General features: G+C 30.9%; 1 long non-coding RNA gene across 1 annotated transcript; it reads left to right on the plus strand.

Annotated features, from left to right (window-relative positions):
• The first annotated feature begins 737 nt into the window (after positions 1-737).
• Positions 738-9,626, plus strand: LOC132755750 (uncharacterized). The gene is made up of 4 exons (XR_009629254.1): positions 738-831; positions 7,248-7,302; positions 8,624-8,782; positions 9,537-9,626. It is a non-coding gene; the product is annotated as an uncharacterized LOC132755750 (long non-coding RNA).
• The last annotated feature ends 9,290 nt before the right edge of the window (positions 9,627-18,916 follow it).

Genomic DNA, 18,916 nt, shown 5'->3' on the forward strand with positions numbered 1-18,916 from the left:
AAAATTTGTTATACTTTACTCTTCAAAAAAATAGCATATAAATGTATGACAATAGTTCAAAATCTAAAAGAATGCAAAAAAAACAAAACAATCGTATTAGCACTTGGAGGTCAGTTATCTTTCAGATCTGAAATCGCGCATAATAATTTTATTTCCTTCAAGTTTTGGACTTCCATGAAGTACTGAGTACCGTCATATTTTAATTATTTTGAGCTTGCTTTGAATTTGAAAAGTGAATATTTATTTAGCATCAAAGTCACAATCAACTCTGAAATCTATATACAAATTCACTTAACTAGTGAAGACCTAGATTAAATTGAACTCTGAGCCATTCCTAAGATCGAAACGAGTATTTTATTTATTTTAAAAAGCATAATATATCGTACGAGCATTGAATGCAGAGCGAACTGTAGGATAGATATGCAAGCAAATTACCTCAGTAGCCAGAACTGAGATTGATATTAAAAGTATATTAAAAGTGCGGAAATCGAGCTGGTCTCCTATTTAGAGCCAGTTCAGAGCACAAAAATTTATTCTTAAAAATGGCAAATATCTTGCTTGCAACTAGTTAAAATCGTATGAAATAAGTGTTATTCAGTCAGATATTTCAACTGTTTTCCATTTTTTATATTTTTTTGATTTCTTTATCCGGCTTATGTCTTTTCAATTTACTGCCAAGTCATGTTAAAAACAGTTTTAAGTATCATATATTGATTATTATTATTCAAGTTTCTTTGCAGAATTATTGCGCGCAGCAAAACGGGCATCTTATCTACGTGAACACTGCTGAGGAAAACCTTTTTATCGTTGACATCCTACATAAAACTAAAGGTAACGGAGGGTAAAAATGTTATTTATAAATTATATCGCACGGATTGAAACCGCAGATTAGAATTTATTTAGAAATTTCTATTTTTTCATACATTCAAATATTTATGTACCGGTATTACCACCGTCGCAACACACGGGTACTGCTGATTCCACTGGACTACATTAAAATAACGTCCCGATTACCCTTAGGGTACCGAAGATGATTTGTTACAACTGCAGGGCGGTATAAATGAATCAATTAATAAAATAGATAGATAAATAAGCAAATATATAGACAAATATGTTGATAGATTGATGCGACTGATCATAGACAGTAAGGACGGTGAATAAAGTAAAGTTTTAGCTGCACATAAAAAGGCTTTATTGTATGATCTAAAAATAGCTACAACCTCATTGGTACTAACAGTAGTCATAAAATCATATGCACAGGGTTTAGTGTTATATAAATAGATTGGTACTCATTTTCACTGACCATACATCGTAGACTGTGCGCATTAAACAATAATTGTAAGGTTTTGTTCTTAATGACATATTTCTCGATTAAGATATCATTTCTTTACTTTAATAGTTAAACTGCGATGAGTATAAGCTTTAATTACTTTGTGTATGGAAACCACCATATCGACTATAACTAAACTGGTTCCATATTCAAAGCGCGGCGCATTTGAATACGACAAAGCTTGGAGTCACGTTTGGATTTGTCGAAATATTTTGTAAATCGAGTAGAAAAGGCGATAGTTTTGATTTCAATTTCGTCTGTTGTGTTGTTTATATGAAAGATTAAGTTTTAAATTGTCCATGTTCGTGGAGAATAATATGCACTGTGTCGATAGACAAAAGGATTGTGTAAAACTATTGTAAATGGAATAAGATACAAGGTGATTTGGATCGAAGGTGTGCGGATTTTTTTCAGGACACATTTGTATCATGTGTATTATTATACAAGTAACGATGAAATATGATTTTTGTCTAGCTACTACTCCGTAGATATATATAGGGATCACTTCTCCGTCGTCTGTCTGTCCGTCTGTCTGTCACAAAACTTGTCCGGACTACTCCTCATAAACTACTGGTGCAATTTCATCCAAACTTTACAGGAATGATCAGTACCAAGTCTCGTTGTGCATATTGTCAGCATTTTTTGGTTCAATGATTTTTGTTACAGTTATGACCCTTTAATAATTTTTATTTTTAAAGATTGTCCGGACTACTTTTCTTATACCACTAACGCAATTTCAATGAAACTTTACAGGATTGATCTGTAGCTCAAGTCCTTGCGCATATTGCACGGGTTTTCCGGTTAAATGATTTTTGGCCGAGTTATGGCCCTTTGATAAAGAGGTGTTTTTTTCTGTGTGTTGCCAGATACACAAAAGCATGTCCGGATTACTCCTCATAAACTACTGGTGCAATTTTATCCAAACTTTACAGGAATGATCAGTACCAAGTCTAGTTGTGCACTGTCCGTCTGTCTGTCCGTCTGTCACAAAACTTGTCCTAACATGAAATTGGCCATCATGAGGCGACACATGTGATCACTGATCGCTCTTGTTTTTTCAAAAAGCTTATACATTGTATTAAGATTTTTGACATATATGATAAGTACAAGTTAAATGTTGATGCTGCACATCAAAGACGCCGCCAAGTAATGTGAACAGTCACTAGTAATGTACAAAATCAGAGTTGAAAATCGTTCTCTATTACAGTTGAATATCCGAAGCACTTATTTATTTTTTCTCCATGTTCTTGGTATGTGTCTGAAATTCTGAAATGTTTGTCTGTTGATGTCTGGTCGAAGCAAAATGAATTGGATAACAAGTGCAATTGAAATTATTGGTAAACTTAAGGTGACAACGGAGTCAATTATCACTGAAAATACCTAAAATGAGATTTTTTGCTTAGTAGATTTATCAACCTTTTCTGAACACATTCGTGATTTAATTTTGGAAGCAGTTAGTCCAAAAAAATGTGTTTTAAACGTTTTAAAACGGTAACTGTACCATTTTTTTTATCTGCTATTCGCGTAACCTGTCAATTATCGATAACGCTCCGCCCCCTGTTAAGGCATCAATGAGGGAAATCGGTAGTTCCATATATCCGTGAATTACCGGTCCATACTGGTCCATACTACTCGTAATTCATGTATCGTACAAATACCGTACATCTTTTATGAATATCGGCTACCTTTTTTTGGCATTTTTTATAAAATAAGAAATTGTCGGCCAATGTACGTAACATAATGTATGAAACATAAATAATTAAGCATAGCGGCAAATCGCACGACCACGGGGTTGATTAAAAATATAGTTGCTAAAATATCCATAATGTGTGAAAATAATTTGTCTGTCCCGTTAATCTGATAGATATTACATTGAGTTTATGGACTTTTGTACGGATTCAACGGCTTGCTTTACATTCAACCTCGTTTTCTAACAATGTCAAGTAAAACAACAACAAAAACAGACAACATTTTTTATGTGAACGCCTATATGACTTGTTGTAAGACCATTTAAGATTGTTTAAGGATGATTATTTCTCTATGAATCAATAAAAAAAAGATATTTATATATATTATCAGTGAATGCTTTGAATAAATTGTTCTCCAGTAAATCGAACACAGTACTAATTAATAAACCTGGGACAAAGTATGGAATTTATTGTATATCCCAGTACAAACTGGATCTCTATGCCGTGCATAGATGATTTTCATGATAATATAAGTCATGCAAGAAGGTCAGATCATAATGATCGAGCGATACCGTTTATTTCTATTAAAATATGTGAAGCATTTATATCAATTTGGAGGAAAATAATATATAATATCCCGTTCTTATTTGTACATCTACCATGGCCTTTAAAATACCGTCAGAAGCTCAGTTTTTTTTTTTGTTATTTTAATTCATATTTTAACGGAATTTCATGCACGAATACACAGACAGAGTGACACTGGTATAATATAATAATAATGCTGATGATAATAATAAACTTCAAAAGTGAAACAATTAAATACCCCGCTAGCGGTGCGCAAATACGTTCCATTTTCCCCCACCGAGTGCCTCAAATTTTACCGAAAGTCACGTGACATGTGCGACCGATACCATACGGACAGTAAATCACGTTAAGAATTGAAGAAATTTCGGCTATAAACTGATATTAATCAGCAACTTTTTAATTGGTCAGATGTCACTGGGTCATAAAATGTTGTTAGAGTATGTAACCGCAACCTGTGACCTGCTTTGGTGCGATATTTGTGTATTACATGTATGCAATTATTAAGCGTGAAACGTAGGGGCCGAGAGAGAACAGCCGATTTATGACACTTCATTTGATGCGGGTCGGACTAACTTTGAATCGGCATAACTTTTTTAATAATCAAGCAATTAACATGCGGTTTAAAGCACATGAAAGGGAATTCATTTACGGAGGGAACCGTGTCAGTGATTTTTGTTTGCGCAATCAGCGACTTAATTATCTTTAATTACGTAATATGTATGGTGAAAAAAGTCGCATAAAATGTTTGACGTTAAATAATATTTTTTTGAGAAAAGATAGAAACAATTTGAGACACGGTTCCCCAGATATTATAAGTATAGGCCAATAAAGCAATGCACCTTCTATTTACAAAAACAAATAACTCAGACCTACCCCCTGATCTAATAATAAAGTTATTTGATTACACTGTTATGCCGATCCTTACATATGGGTCAAAAATTTTTGGTTTTGAAAATCTAGATTTACTTGAAAAAATCCATAACGTCTTTATGAGACGAATAACGTCGGCTAGGAAAAGCACCCCAAAATATATGCTCTACGGTGAGCTTGGAAGACATCCGATTTATATTAATGTATATGCTAAAATGATCTCTTTTTGGTCACGTTTAGTGCTTGGAAATGAAAATAAACTATCCGTTAAAATTTACAATTACATGTTAAATCGGAATGATACTGAATTCAAATGGACAAGTAAAATTAAAGAGATTCTCGTCAATGTAGGAAGACCTGATATTTGGCAAAACCAGCAAATTTTAGTGCATAAAATATCCACAAAATTGTACAACAAACTTTAATTGATCAATTTAAACAAAGTTGGTATAATGATCTACAAGCGTCGTATAAAGGTAGAATTTACAGCTCATTTAAAAACACTTTAGAATACGAGACATATTTCAATATACTCCCAAAAGAAAGCTACATAACCTTATTTAGATTTCGTACATGTAATAATCGTTTACCAATTGAAACAGCGCGTTGGGGACGGGGAACCGCTTTTCTAGATAGCACGTGTAGACTCTGTAACTCCGGAGATATAGGCTCGGAGCAACACTATTTACTTAAATGCTCATTCTTTAATACAGAAAGAAACTCCCTCCTACAGCAAACTTATATTTCAGATACCGTCCATTGTTTTGCAAGAATATTATCAAGTAGAAATGAAAATAATCTTTCTAATTTAAGTAAATTTACCGGCATTATTATGTCTAAATTTAACTAGCATAAGTTATGCCATAGAAGAAATAACTGCGTTCCTTTTTCTTTCTTCTTTTTATCTTTATCTAAATGAACGTGTAATCATCTTACAGCACTTAGACATTGTGTATACATTTATAATAGCTACCGTTTTCCGACAAAAGAACTTTACCTTTGTAATAAATCCATGTAAATATTGCACAAACTTATGAATGACATTCTTTTTTGTTGTAAAATTACATGTATTAAGTCCATGATTTTCACGTGCATAGCCCACAAACTCTCCCTACTTAAAGAAACTACATTATTATTATTTTTTTTTTCTCTAGAAATCTTTTAGTTGATCTAAACAGTTCATAGAAAATATATATTTGCGCAAAGCACTCATTGGTAGCAAATATAATTAATCATATCATTATTGTTGTTAATTAAACGTGTTTTATTACGAACTATTTAACATTGCGAATTGTATATGTACTTAGGCTAACGATTTAAGATTACAGGGGCGTACATGTAAGATTATTATTTATTCTCCTTGATAAAGGATGATATTGATTTATATGAATTTAAATTATCTCTATTATTAATCTCACTTAAAAAACACACTTCATTTTATTTTTCTCTCTCTATAATTGTGTAAAGTACAATACATGTAGTATAATTTATGACTTAAAAGTCTCTATATAGCATGCTGATCACATGCAAAATTTTGTCTAATGTATAGGATATTATTTAGTAAATGTATGTGTTTATGTATTACTGTACATTGGAATGTTTTTTTGATGTTTTTCCAAAGGATAACTAGCATAAAAAATGTTAATGAAAACACTCTAGTGTGCTATTGGTCATTACTTTTTTCTTTTCTTTTTTTTTCTCTTGTTTTAACATAGTAATGATTGGAACACATTAACATTAATGTCTCTTTTCCATGATAAGTCAATTAAAAAAGTTTAGTTTTTTTTTCTCTTGTTGTTGTTTTTTTTTTTAATACTTATATAGATAAGAACTATATCATCAGATGAATAATGTTCATATTAAATCTTTATTGAAGGATTCCCCCAAAATTAACATCTTTATCTATAAATGTTACTGAATCTTCATTCTATTTTGAATTAAAACACTATTCATCAGCTGATAAAGTACTATCGGAAGTTTGTTTATAATATTGTATCTGTTTATATAGTATATCCCCATGTTGTATTACCATATACCCTGGGAAAGAAATAAAGAGATATGTTCTGTTCTGTTCGGTTCTGTTTATTTTCCAAAAGTTTGATAACAAAAAAATAAAAAATGACTTTGATATGACGATTTAAAATTTTAGGATTTTTATTAAAAATCAATCATTTACAGAGGCATTTTTTTCAAATATGTTATTTTTTATGATGATCAGCGACATTTAAAGCACAAAGATTAAATAAATAACAATTATTACTAAAATAAGTTGGTTTAAATGACATTTATGTGAGTACAACGGAAAGTGTCTGTTGTCACCTTAAAATAAATTCAAGACAATATGTGCCGTGGATCGTAAGAAGGAAAATCAGCAATCTCTTTCCTCGTAATATCACTTTGAATTCATTAATATCGACAGATTCTGGCATGGATCAAAGGTGAACTGTGGTACGAAATGATTTTAATTAAGATACAGTGAGGTGCTTTTCGTATCATTTGATATTAGTTAAATGTTAAAGACTTGGGAGAAAAGGACAACGTTGACACTGGATATGATTTTCAGATTTAATGGCAGTATATGATGAAAATATCTGAGTGTCTGAATACAACAAAAATAACAAACGCATACATGTATATAATAAATGGGTATTGTCTGAAACAAAATTTCAGACACATAAAACTAAAACTGAGAACTCTTCTTAATAAAAATGAATTGATGTACATGGCTAACCTATTAAAAAATCAATCTAAGTTCTTTAATTTTATTTCTATAGCTTCTTCCAGCTGGGTTGGAATATCTGACATGGATGCAGAGGGATTATGGCAGTGGTAAATAATTTCTTAATGTATTACATGTATTTAGAAAATATCGAATGAGTGTATGCATGAACTAAATGAACTTGTATAATTCGAGTTACTCAAGGAGGTAAATAATTTCTGTTTCACAAAAACTTATATATATCACAAACCATAAAAATGACCTGTTTGCAGTTCTGTTGAAAACATTTTATCTTTCATTAACACCCTTACACAGTAACGTAATACATGCTTACACTTCATATGTCATTTTGAATAGCTGCACAGGTGTGCCATAATTGTCAAGACGTTAATTCTTTAAGCAATTTAAGCTTTATTACCTCTTTTCATTTGGTTGTGCATGTAATATTTTTTAAACGGTATTTCTTCTGAAATCACTTCAAATATTTTAAAATATATATATCTAATAATTGTATGCTACAGCCTTAAAACATAAATATGTTTATACATTTTTGCGTGTACCTTATTTTATGAATAATATGTTCCTTACAAAGAGCCGGAATAGTTCATCAATTTACCTTGATAATGTTTTTATTTTACTCACATAGTGTTCAAATATCCGACAATTCTATGTATGTGTATTGTTGTTTTTGTTTGTTGTTGTTTTTGTTTGTTTGCTTGTTTGTTTGTTTGATTGTTTGTTTGTTTGTTTGTTTTTGTTTTCTTTTCATGCCATATTTCTCTTTACAGATATATAAGAAAATCAATTAAAAATATTTTTTTAAAAATCTTCATTTAGTGCATAAATTAAAGTTGGCTATGTATGCATATTATCTTTATTTTGATGTTACTATGAAATAATACAAAACTGCTATCACTATAGATAAAGTCACAATCTTTACAGGCAGAGCGTCACTGATCAATGGTGATACGTTTAAAAAAAATTCTTTCTGTCTAAACATTGACATACCTTATACCACCGGTGTGGGATTTTACTTTGGAATTCTTTCATGCCAGAACGCGAGACAGCTAGATAACAAAATGTCGGTGGTTCTACTCAGGTGCCGTTAGTGCCTGAAAAAATGCACGGAAGGACACCTGATGGCATCCTCTACCAACGGCAAAGTTTGCTTGAAAGTCGTCAAATGACCTGTCAGTAACCACCCTCCCACCACCTTAAAATATAATATTTTCAAATATAATCAAATTTAACCCCTACCTAGCCAAATATCTTCAATGGATTTGACCATCTGTCTGGAAAAAAACCTTTATCTTGTTTGAAAGAAAATTTCAAAGTTATTACGACAGAATGGCCAATTAAGCAGACCATGGTCTTCACTAGTCGCATGGATTTATATTCAATTGTCATCAGCAGTCTTTGATTTATTGACAGGTACGGTACGTCACAGAAACCAGAATTCACCTACTGGTTCCCAGGGGAACCAGGGGGAGGTCAGCCTGAAGACTGTGGGGTTTATACTGCCCATCATCCGGACTTTAAATGGGATGATTACTCATGTGACCATCACTTTCAACCAATCTGTGAATCAAGGTAACTTTTCGAAGCAAATTTAAGGTTATGTGACAATCATTGCAACCAACTATTCCACACTTTGTTTAGTGCTTTGCCTTCTTATTAACAATTGCATTTTAAACATAATGTTCTTTATCCCAAAAAAGATTCAGCATCATCATGGAAAATGAGTGAAATAATGATAAATGAGACATTACTGTGCTGGTCCACAAGTTTAAAAATGTTGACGATATTTGTTGAAGCCGTTGATTAGTTATTTGCATGCGTATTGTTGTGTTATTAAAGGAATATGTAATTACTTTCTCACGATAAACTTATTGATAAATTATTTACTTTATCCTAAAGACATTTACAATCGATAATATAGCCGCCCTTTTAATTGACTGATTTTGAATAAGTACCGGGTACTTAAAAGGAAACTCGAAAAAACAACAACATTGTGTTGTTCAGAATTTTACATTCATTTGAACATTTTGAATATCAAAATATTCAATACATATTATGCTGCTTATTCTGATTTGTGCGGGAAGTTTACAAGCGTCTAAAAAAGCTTGATTAAGGGTTATAAATGTAAAATTGGTAAAAGGTACTAAAGTGGTTCTGTTTGTTTATTTTGTTTCTTTTTTGTGTTTTTCTTGTGTGTGTGTGTGTGTGTATGTGTGCGTGTGCGTGTACGTGTGTGTTTATTTAATGAAATTTCCGCCAGACGTTCAAATTGCAGTTAAGTAGTAAAACATGAAGTAACCAAAAAGAACTTCTTTTTGTCTTTCAGTACCAATGGCGTTGATTCAATTGTCGGCAAATAAGTAAATGTATGTGAAATATAGCTGTAAAGCAATTAATAAATTATTGAAAAAGCAGAGCATTTGTTTGCTTAATGGAATCAACAAGAAACCGCCCACAGATTAAGGCATGCAATACACCACTTGACTTTTCAACTCCATTTTGTATGACTTTTCGACCCCTAGTGGATTAGGCATGTCGATCATGCTATCATTTTACTCTACTTAAGACGACCATAAAGATACTTTGAGAAATATTTTCACTTTATCTAATTGTGTGAATACGCATATCAAATAAACACCAGTCGCGTGTCATTTTAATTAATCACTTATAGGTAATTAACAGCCGAGTGTGTAAAACATATCATCCTGCCAATCATTAAATTGCTTCTGTGCTAAATAAACACAGTAGCTGCATTTCAAAATTTACGGAGATGTTGTCGTTTGCCATTTTATTACCTTTTCTTAATTTCACAGAACAAAAACATACATATCTTGCTCATGAAATACTTTTTTTACTTATTATAACGCAATTTAGACATTTAGACGTGTTAATGTAAAAAGATGACTTCTAGACCCCTTTATTCTTAGACCCTTTCTACATGAATTTGTTACTTTTAGGGGTAAGAAATTTCGATCCATGTATCATCTTTTTGTATTTTAGAAGGTCATAAAGATACTTCGAAAAATACCTTTAAGCAAACTTTATGGTTAATATTTTTTTCATATATTTATAATTATATTTCATTACAAGATCCAACAAAATACTGAAAGGTAATAAAAAAATAATATTGTTTTCAATATAGATTATGTTTATTTGTTACATACCAGTAATAATATATATCGATGTTTTTTTTTAAGCTGGGACTTAAACAATTCCAAATAAAGTCCTAGACAAAAAGTAAAAAAAAATGTGCATAGAGTGTTTATTCATATTTACAATATTTACAAATATTTAGTTTATGTTTTCGTCTGAAACATGTGTTGTATTGGCGATGAATTTTTACACATTTCTACCTAATAAATGTTATATATTTTAAATAATAAATATTGTTCGTCCTCCCTTTTGCTAATGTTTTATTTTTTATCATTGTTATTATAAAATATCGATTCTTAAAAAGTACAAGAACCCTATGTTCTACCTTTATTTACTTCAATTTATCGTTAGTTCTATGTATTTATGAAAACTAATACTTTTATAAAGAGAAAAGTTTACCTTTACATGAACTTGATATCTCCTTAATATAACCTAATTTTTTACAGCAAAAGCAAATTATTCTGGAATAATGGAATGAGCGAATGTTCTGAAATTTTGCACGAGACCTTTATCAAATGATACATGAAACTTGAAAAAAAACATTGTCGTCATGACAAAAATACAAACTCTTGGATTACTTTTTAACAAATAACTTGTCAGGAATTTTTGTGATAACTGTCCCGGAGTTCGTTGGAAAACTATTGTATACTATAAAACATATCAAATAGGTAGTTTTCGTCTTAAAAAGTAAGTTTTAGGTGCTTAATTAAATTTTAATGATTAAGCTTGTCTTACATGTTGTACTATGTATAAAAAAAAACTAATTCATAGGCCGTTTTCATTACCTCTTGTTTTAAATCTGGCATTTTTGAGTATAATTTCCAAAGTATGTGCCAATTTGCAAGTAATTGACCTGTTTATTTCTGGTCTTCACCTTGCCATACATGATTTCCTAATTGTAATGCAAAATTTTAAACATAAAGCCCCGGTAAACAAATTCATACCCGAATGCCAAATGTTATGGTACTGCCAGTGTGTTTCTTGCGCTAAATCACGGCACGTTGGAGCGTATTTTTTATTATTCAATAAGGTTGTAAATCATAATGAAATGACGTACTCTCATCCTTTGCACAAAAATGAGGATAATTGTCAGACAATATATTAATGTAGTTGTACTTCCCTTATCTAAGGGCTAAATAATTTGTATCATGTTATACCACAATAAAGAAGTATTTATCAAGGTCAATCTTCACACCTATGAATCCAGAAAGTATGATACATGATAAAAATCTCAATTATATATTATATAATGTTGATTTTAAATGTCTGCAAATTTTAAATAGATGAAGATCTACAGTAAAAATTGAATCAGTGGTCACCGATATTCAGCAGTATCATGGGCTAAGCCGCAAAACAAGAATGTCTTAAAACGTAAATGTTGTTCTCAGGTTCACTTGTTTGAAGCAAACACCTTTCTAAATCAGACAATATATACATGTTCTTGTGTTTTCCTTATCTATGAACTAAGTAATTTGTATAATTTTATACCATAATAAAGAAGTATACAACCAGGTAAATCTTCACATCTATGTCTCTAAAATGTACGATATATAATAAAAGCTCTGTTGGCTCTAACTACCGATCTCTCGAACAAATTTCCACGCCCCTCCGGGTTCGAGGACACTAAGTTTGACTATAAATTATGTTATCAATTACAGCAAAAAATAGCAGAGTTGTCTCCACGAAGTTTACATAAGAAAAATACCCATCAAATATCGACAGAAAAAAAAAACGATTTAATGTTAAATGACAATAAATTTTACACGGTATTACTTTTGTACATCTGGATAAGTATATTAAAGGTAATAATGCTCACCTAGTTTAAAGTCGGTTATTTTAAAGATATGACATCGAATTTTGAGTTTTACTTGACTACTTTAATGAGCAAAACTCATCTGCACTATGGAGACTCATATAAGTCACGTGATGCTAGACTGGATATAACAAAGAAAGAAAGGTCAATCATCGGCATGAAACCCAAGGTGACTATAAGTAAATACTTTGTATTGTCATATCATTGTCATATAATTTGCTACGTCTCTATGGCAAAATCTTTTAGACATTCTGTACACGTAGAATACCTTAAGATGATCCACCTCATTAAAGTTTGATATAAGTAGTGCATACTATTTCTTATTTTGCTGCAAACTATTAATATATAATTTGTTTTGCTTCTGCAAACCAATGGGATAGTTATTATAACTTTTTTTATAGAAAGTAACACAAGAAAATATACCATCATAGAAAACAAATAACATATCTTAATTTTAAATATGGCCTTCTAAACAATATATAGAAACATCATAAAACAATAACAATTATTCAATTAGGATTTTGCCCTATCACTTTTTTGACAAACGCTCCTTTAAGATATAAAATATAATTTATACAACATTCATTTACAAATATTTCAACAATATACATGCATAATAAGTATTACAACATCATGACAGAGTTATGATTTGCAAGATATGTTCTTTATACTAATTTTTAAAAGATGTCAGATAATTAGAAGAAGGTATTCTATTCACCAACAAAATGTCCTTTATAATGTATACATGAAGACACTTTGCTGAGTATCGCTTTTAAAGCACATTTTACCACGAAAGCTAATGCTATACATCAATCTATTTTCCAGTCTACAAAAACTGCGTCAGCAAAAATATTTTAGAAGCGAAAGAAAATATCTCTTGAACTAAAATAAACTCAAAAACAAAATTATTATAATCATAAGGATGAGCGTACTACATTTCATAATGCTTTACAACCTTATTAATCTTAATAAAAACGCTAAAACGTGCCGAGATTTTGCACAACAAAAAGACTGGCAGTAACAAAAGTTATATCAAGAACTCTAAGACATTTTTTAGTTATCACAAGAACTCCGTGACATTCAAAAAGTTGTGTATAAATTTGTAAGCCGGGGCTTTATGTTTGTAATTTTGCATTATAATTGGGCAATAATGCATGGCAAGGGTAAAGACCAGAAATAAACAGGTCAATACGTTCGAATAGGCAAATTATTTGTAAATTTAATTCAAAACTACGAGATTTTAAACATGAAGCAATGAAAAATGATCTGGGAATTAGTTTTTGTCAAATAATACAAGACGTAAGGCAAGCTGCTTAATCATTAACGTTTTATTTAGCACCTAAAACTCACCTTTTAAATATGAAAATTACCATTTTTGACGAGTGTTTTTGATATGTATACATAAGTTTTCTGATAAACTACGTGATAGTTATCACAATAACTCCAACCTTCCTGTAACAGTTCCTCCCCCGTGTTGTTGAGGGACTGCAACACAAATGGTCATTATTATGACTGCAGGTGTGACACGTGTAACTGAATATATGCAAGTTCAATGTCACTTAAATTATGAAATATAGAGATATTGTCCAGAGCATAACTCCTACATGTATGGTAGATTTCTAATAAAACTTCATAAAAATGTTCACCACCATAAGAAGCAGATTCACGGGCATGATCAAGATCACTAGGCTAAAGGTTAAGGTGATACTTACATGTTGTTAAAAATGTATGTTCAGAACAAAACTTCTTAATTCATAGGGGCGTTTTAATGTCACGTGACACAAATGTTCACCATTTTGAGTGCATAATCCAGGTCCCTGCTACCAAAGTCAAGGTCACATAAAGAGGTCAAAGTTGGAAGATGTGTACAGGGACAATTTTATAGACATCATTTATTGATGAATTGTAACACAAATGATAAATATTATGACTACAAGTCTGACAAATGTAATTAAGGTTAATATTTTTATTGAATTATATTCATAGCACAGAAATGAGTGACTTCACTTAATGCATGCATACACTCATTCGATATTCTCTAAATACATGTGATACATTAAGAAATTAATTACCACTGCCATAATCCCTCTGCATCCATGTCAGATATACCCAGCTGGAAGAAGCTATAGAAATAAAATTAAAGAACTTAGATTGATTTTTTAATAGGTTAGCCATGTACATCAATTCATTTTTATTAAGAAGAGTTCTCAGTTTTACTATTATGTTTTCAGACAACACCCATTTATTATATATGCGTTTGTTATTTTTGTTGACACTCAGATATTTTCATAATATACTGCCATTAAATCTGAAAATCAAATCCAGTATCAACGTTGTCCCTTTCTCCTAAGTCTTTAACATTTAACTAATATCAAATTATACGAAAAGCACCTCACTGTATCTTAATGACAATCATTTCGTACCACAGTTTACCACAACATCATTCGTAGCTCAAAAATTTATTAATCAAACTAACTCGATACAAATTACGCTGTATGTTAAGGGACACTGCTGCATTAAAGAAAAAACATTAAATATTAGAATATATATAAAGGCGGATTGGTAATAACATGTCTAAATACATATACTTTTCGGGAAAATACAATATATCAGTGTTTTTTTTTTCAGTTTTTAATGAACATCATTCGTCGATAAAAATATTATCAATCAAGCTAACTAAATTCAAATTTCACTGTCTGATAGGGGACACATTTGCATTGAAGAAAGAACATTAAATTTTATAATATATATAATGGGGGACTGGTTAAATAATGTATAAATACATGTACTTTTCGGGAAAATGCAATAAAACAGTGATTATTTCAGGGTTTTAATAAACATCATTCGTAGATAAAAATATTACCAATCAAGATAACTATATGCAAATTTCACTGTCTAATAGGGGACATTATCGCATTGAAGGAAAAAACATTTCATAATATATAGAGGACTGGTAATATAATGTATAAATACATGTACTTTTCGGGAAAATGCAATAATTCAGTATTTTTTCATCAGAGTTTTTAAAGAACATCATTCGTCAAAAAACTTTTACCAATCAAGATAACTAAATGCAGTTATCACTGTCTGATTGAGACAATGGTGCATTGAAGGAAAAACATTAAATTTTATAATGTATATAATGGGGGACTGGTTATATAATGTATAAATACATGTTCTCTTCGGGAAAATACAATAAATCAGTGTTTTTTCAGAGTTTTTAATGAACATCATTCGTCGCTCAATCATTTTAGTAATCAAGAGAACCGGATACAAATTTCACTGTATGGTAGGGGACACTGCTGTATTAAAATCTAAACATTAAATATCATAAAATATATAAGGGGGGCTGGTAATTTAACATATAAATACATGTACATTTCGGGGAAAAATAAGTTTGATCAACTAAATACGGTGATTTTACTTTGGCAGAAGTGGCAAATAAAATAAAGTGTGTGATGTGTTTTCTTTAGTGCAATATAAAGATTTTAACATTTAATAACATATAATGAATACAAAACGATGGCACGACGCTGCCTATTATTCATAAAGTAACTGTTTCAAATACATATACGAGTCGGATAAAGTATATAAGGTGATAAATGGTGCTTTAATGGATAAAAGGTGGTGTAGTAACCGTACACAATATGTCGAAAAATGTCGTCTGATAACGGTATACATAAACAAAAATCGTCTGCTTAAATTATGGAAATAGAAGTTGCTTCATAAACTTTGGAGGACTTCCATTGTCATAGTCTGATCACGCCGTAATACGAACAAAACAAGTCTGCTCGCGGCGAAATAACAAGGATACCCTCAGAATATTGATGAATGTAATAACACAATCCTTAGATTAATATACACTTTTGATAGCTAGTCGGTAGTTTCCCATCAGGGGCTACAGCGCTTGTCGCGCTCTGACTACTTTACTCAAAAAAATTAAATACTAAACACATCAGAACAAAAGTAATACTTAGTATGATAAATAGTGCAAGGGCTACAGCGCTTGTCGCGCACTAACTTCTTCACTAAATATTAAACCCAACAGAACAATAGTAATATCATATATGCATATAAATTGTCTGTTTGTTAATAAACCTAATAATGGTGTGCACACGTCGCTCTCCCAGGTGTTCGATACGGCACCGGGGGGCTGGCACTATTATTGATGAGAAAAGAACCAACAACAGAAATCATTTATAGAAGATATATCACTTCAATGATTTAAACAGAAATTTTGAACATAGCGCCAATTATGACGTCACAAATATGTACTAATATTTTCAAACTCAAATGTCTCGAAAACGGTAAATGATAGACCCTTTAAACCAAGTATATTTGGATTTAGAATGAAAAGAACTTTCAATTGGTTCTATCTTTAAGTTAATCTGAGAACATTTTTAAAATAGAGGTTTAATGGCCATAATTCGAGAACAGCTGAAAATCGAATAAAAGTGTAGGTTTAATTTTAAAGGACTTTAACAGATCTAACAATCGAAACAAATATCTTGAAAATTGATATCGTAAAGTGTTGCACAAAAGACAAAAGAGGCGTTTTTTCTAGATACACAATGTCAGAATTTATCCAACTGAACTTGTTAAGTGTTCATTTTGAAGAGTTAATAAATCAATAAAATGAAAAGAAACATATTTCCATTCGTATAACGCGGGTCGGGGAAATCACGTCATAAACATAAGGGCGTCTTTCTTTTCTCCCTATTCTAAATAAAAACTCATACAAATATTAAATTTGACATTTCAATAAGCTATAGTCCACATATCCAACCCTAAGTAAAAACACGCTAGGCATTGCGGCGACTTTAAGGTATTACCACCCTAACGTGCACTATAAGGAACTGAAAAATTTATATCATAGGTCAGATATATACTTTAAAGTACACCTGTATGAAAAAAGTAAACAAACCGTACGGAAATCGAGTTATGGTCACTTTTATGAACTGAAGCTAGGATGTATGAGGACCCTTTTTCAGAAATGAGTAACCTTTAAATAATCTGCAATAACATTCTAATGAAAAACGTTTTCCCATTAAGATTTGGTAAGAAACAAAAAGTGCTATTTAGCCAACAATCAATGTAAACAAAATAATGGTTTCTACTCAAAATTTATAAAATATGTGTAATATGTTACCCTACCCCGCCCATTTTTAACACATGTTTGACCATTTTCCTACTTAGGGAGCCTAATTTAAAAACATCCTTAAAATTTACCCAAATGAGTGCCTGTTTTCAACGTTTCCCTAAATTTTAAAAAAGGTATATTGGTTAAACTTGTAAAAAATTAAATACTTTTACCGTCTAGTTTTGATTTTATTACACTTTGAAAAATAGCAGGTACCCATATTTATTACTAGATTTAGCATTATTTAGCCAATATATACCTATATAAATTAAAATAATAAAAAATAAACCCTTTGTTCTACCCAAAATGGATGGAGAGATACACAAAATTAATAATGTTAAAAGAAAAAAAAAGAAAGAAAAAAGGTGACTCATCTAAGAATTTAGTACAGTGAAATCCTTTATCTCATACAGGATTTCTGATAATTTATGTCGTTGAAACCAATGCAAAATTTATAGTTCAGTATGTTCAAATTATGAATATGTTCAAATAAATGCTTAATGTAAAAAAAAGAACTTGCTATTAACAGTTGAATAAGAATAATGCCTACAGAAATAACACAGAAGTAAACTCTTCGGGTTTTTTTGCTGGTGACAAGGGCAATCAAACCAAAAACAAAACAAAAACATGAATAATCACAATCGCACTCACGCACACACAAACGTACAACGTTGATCACCGGATTATTTCTGTTAAAAATAATCAAGTTGATTTTCAAATAATAAAACGCAATTTATAGATCAATACAGAATAGGCAGTATGATATGAGATAAATAGTATAATATTTTATAACAAGGCACAACGATTGTTATAGGCACATTGCATGTAGCATAGTTACATGGTATGATCGAATAAATCAAACACACATGACATTAAAAAGAATATTTCGCATTGATTCGTCATTTGAATCGGAACAATCCTTTTTGCTCCTTACTAACTAACCATATATAATCATTTCATCAATGATTATTGTAACATAATACCACTAGATATTTTATCAAGAATAGAAATCTTGCCACATTCTACGGTAGTTATGAGACATTTATCGGCAAGGGAAAAACGTTGAACTTCGACATTCAACGTTATAAATGCGACACTTAACGGCAGAAAATATTATGTGGTTATGAATTATAACAGCGTTATACAGATCACTTCTGAACAAAATGCATTTAATTAAACTTAAACAATCTATAAAAAATCGCATCGCTCCTTATTAGTGATATTCACATACGTTAGAACTTATGTTTCATCAACGTAAAAAAGTCTGCATCAAAAGAAATAAGACAATTTAGCGTTTTGACAGTGCTGTGTGTCTATTCTCCTGGCAAGAACGTGCATAAAAGATATTCAATATTTTAAATGTGTATTTTTAATGATTTTTCTGTCACATATATTTGAACAATCCCCCTACATTTCTTCCATTTTTTGGCACAATGCTAAACTAGTTTTAAATTCACGGTGTACACGTATTTTCGTTTCGAATCGAGATCTATAAGACAACTTTAAAAATAAAATCAATTTGATAACGCTCAAGACAAAATATCTGGTTTTGAGATAAAGACATATGAAAGTAATAGCATATGAAACGACTTGGTTACAT

The sequence above is a fragment of the Ruditapes philippinarum genome, unplaced genomic scaffold (genome assembly GCF_026571515.1).
Source record: "Ruditapes philippinarum isolate M1 unplaced genomic scaffold, ASM2657151v2 ctg12114_1_1_1_1, whole genome shotgun sequence".
NCBI lineage: Eukaryota > Metazoa > Mollusca > Bivalvia > Venerida > Veneridae > Ruditapes > Ruditapes philippinarum.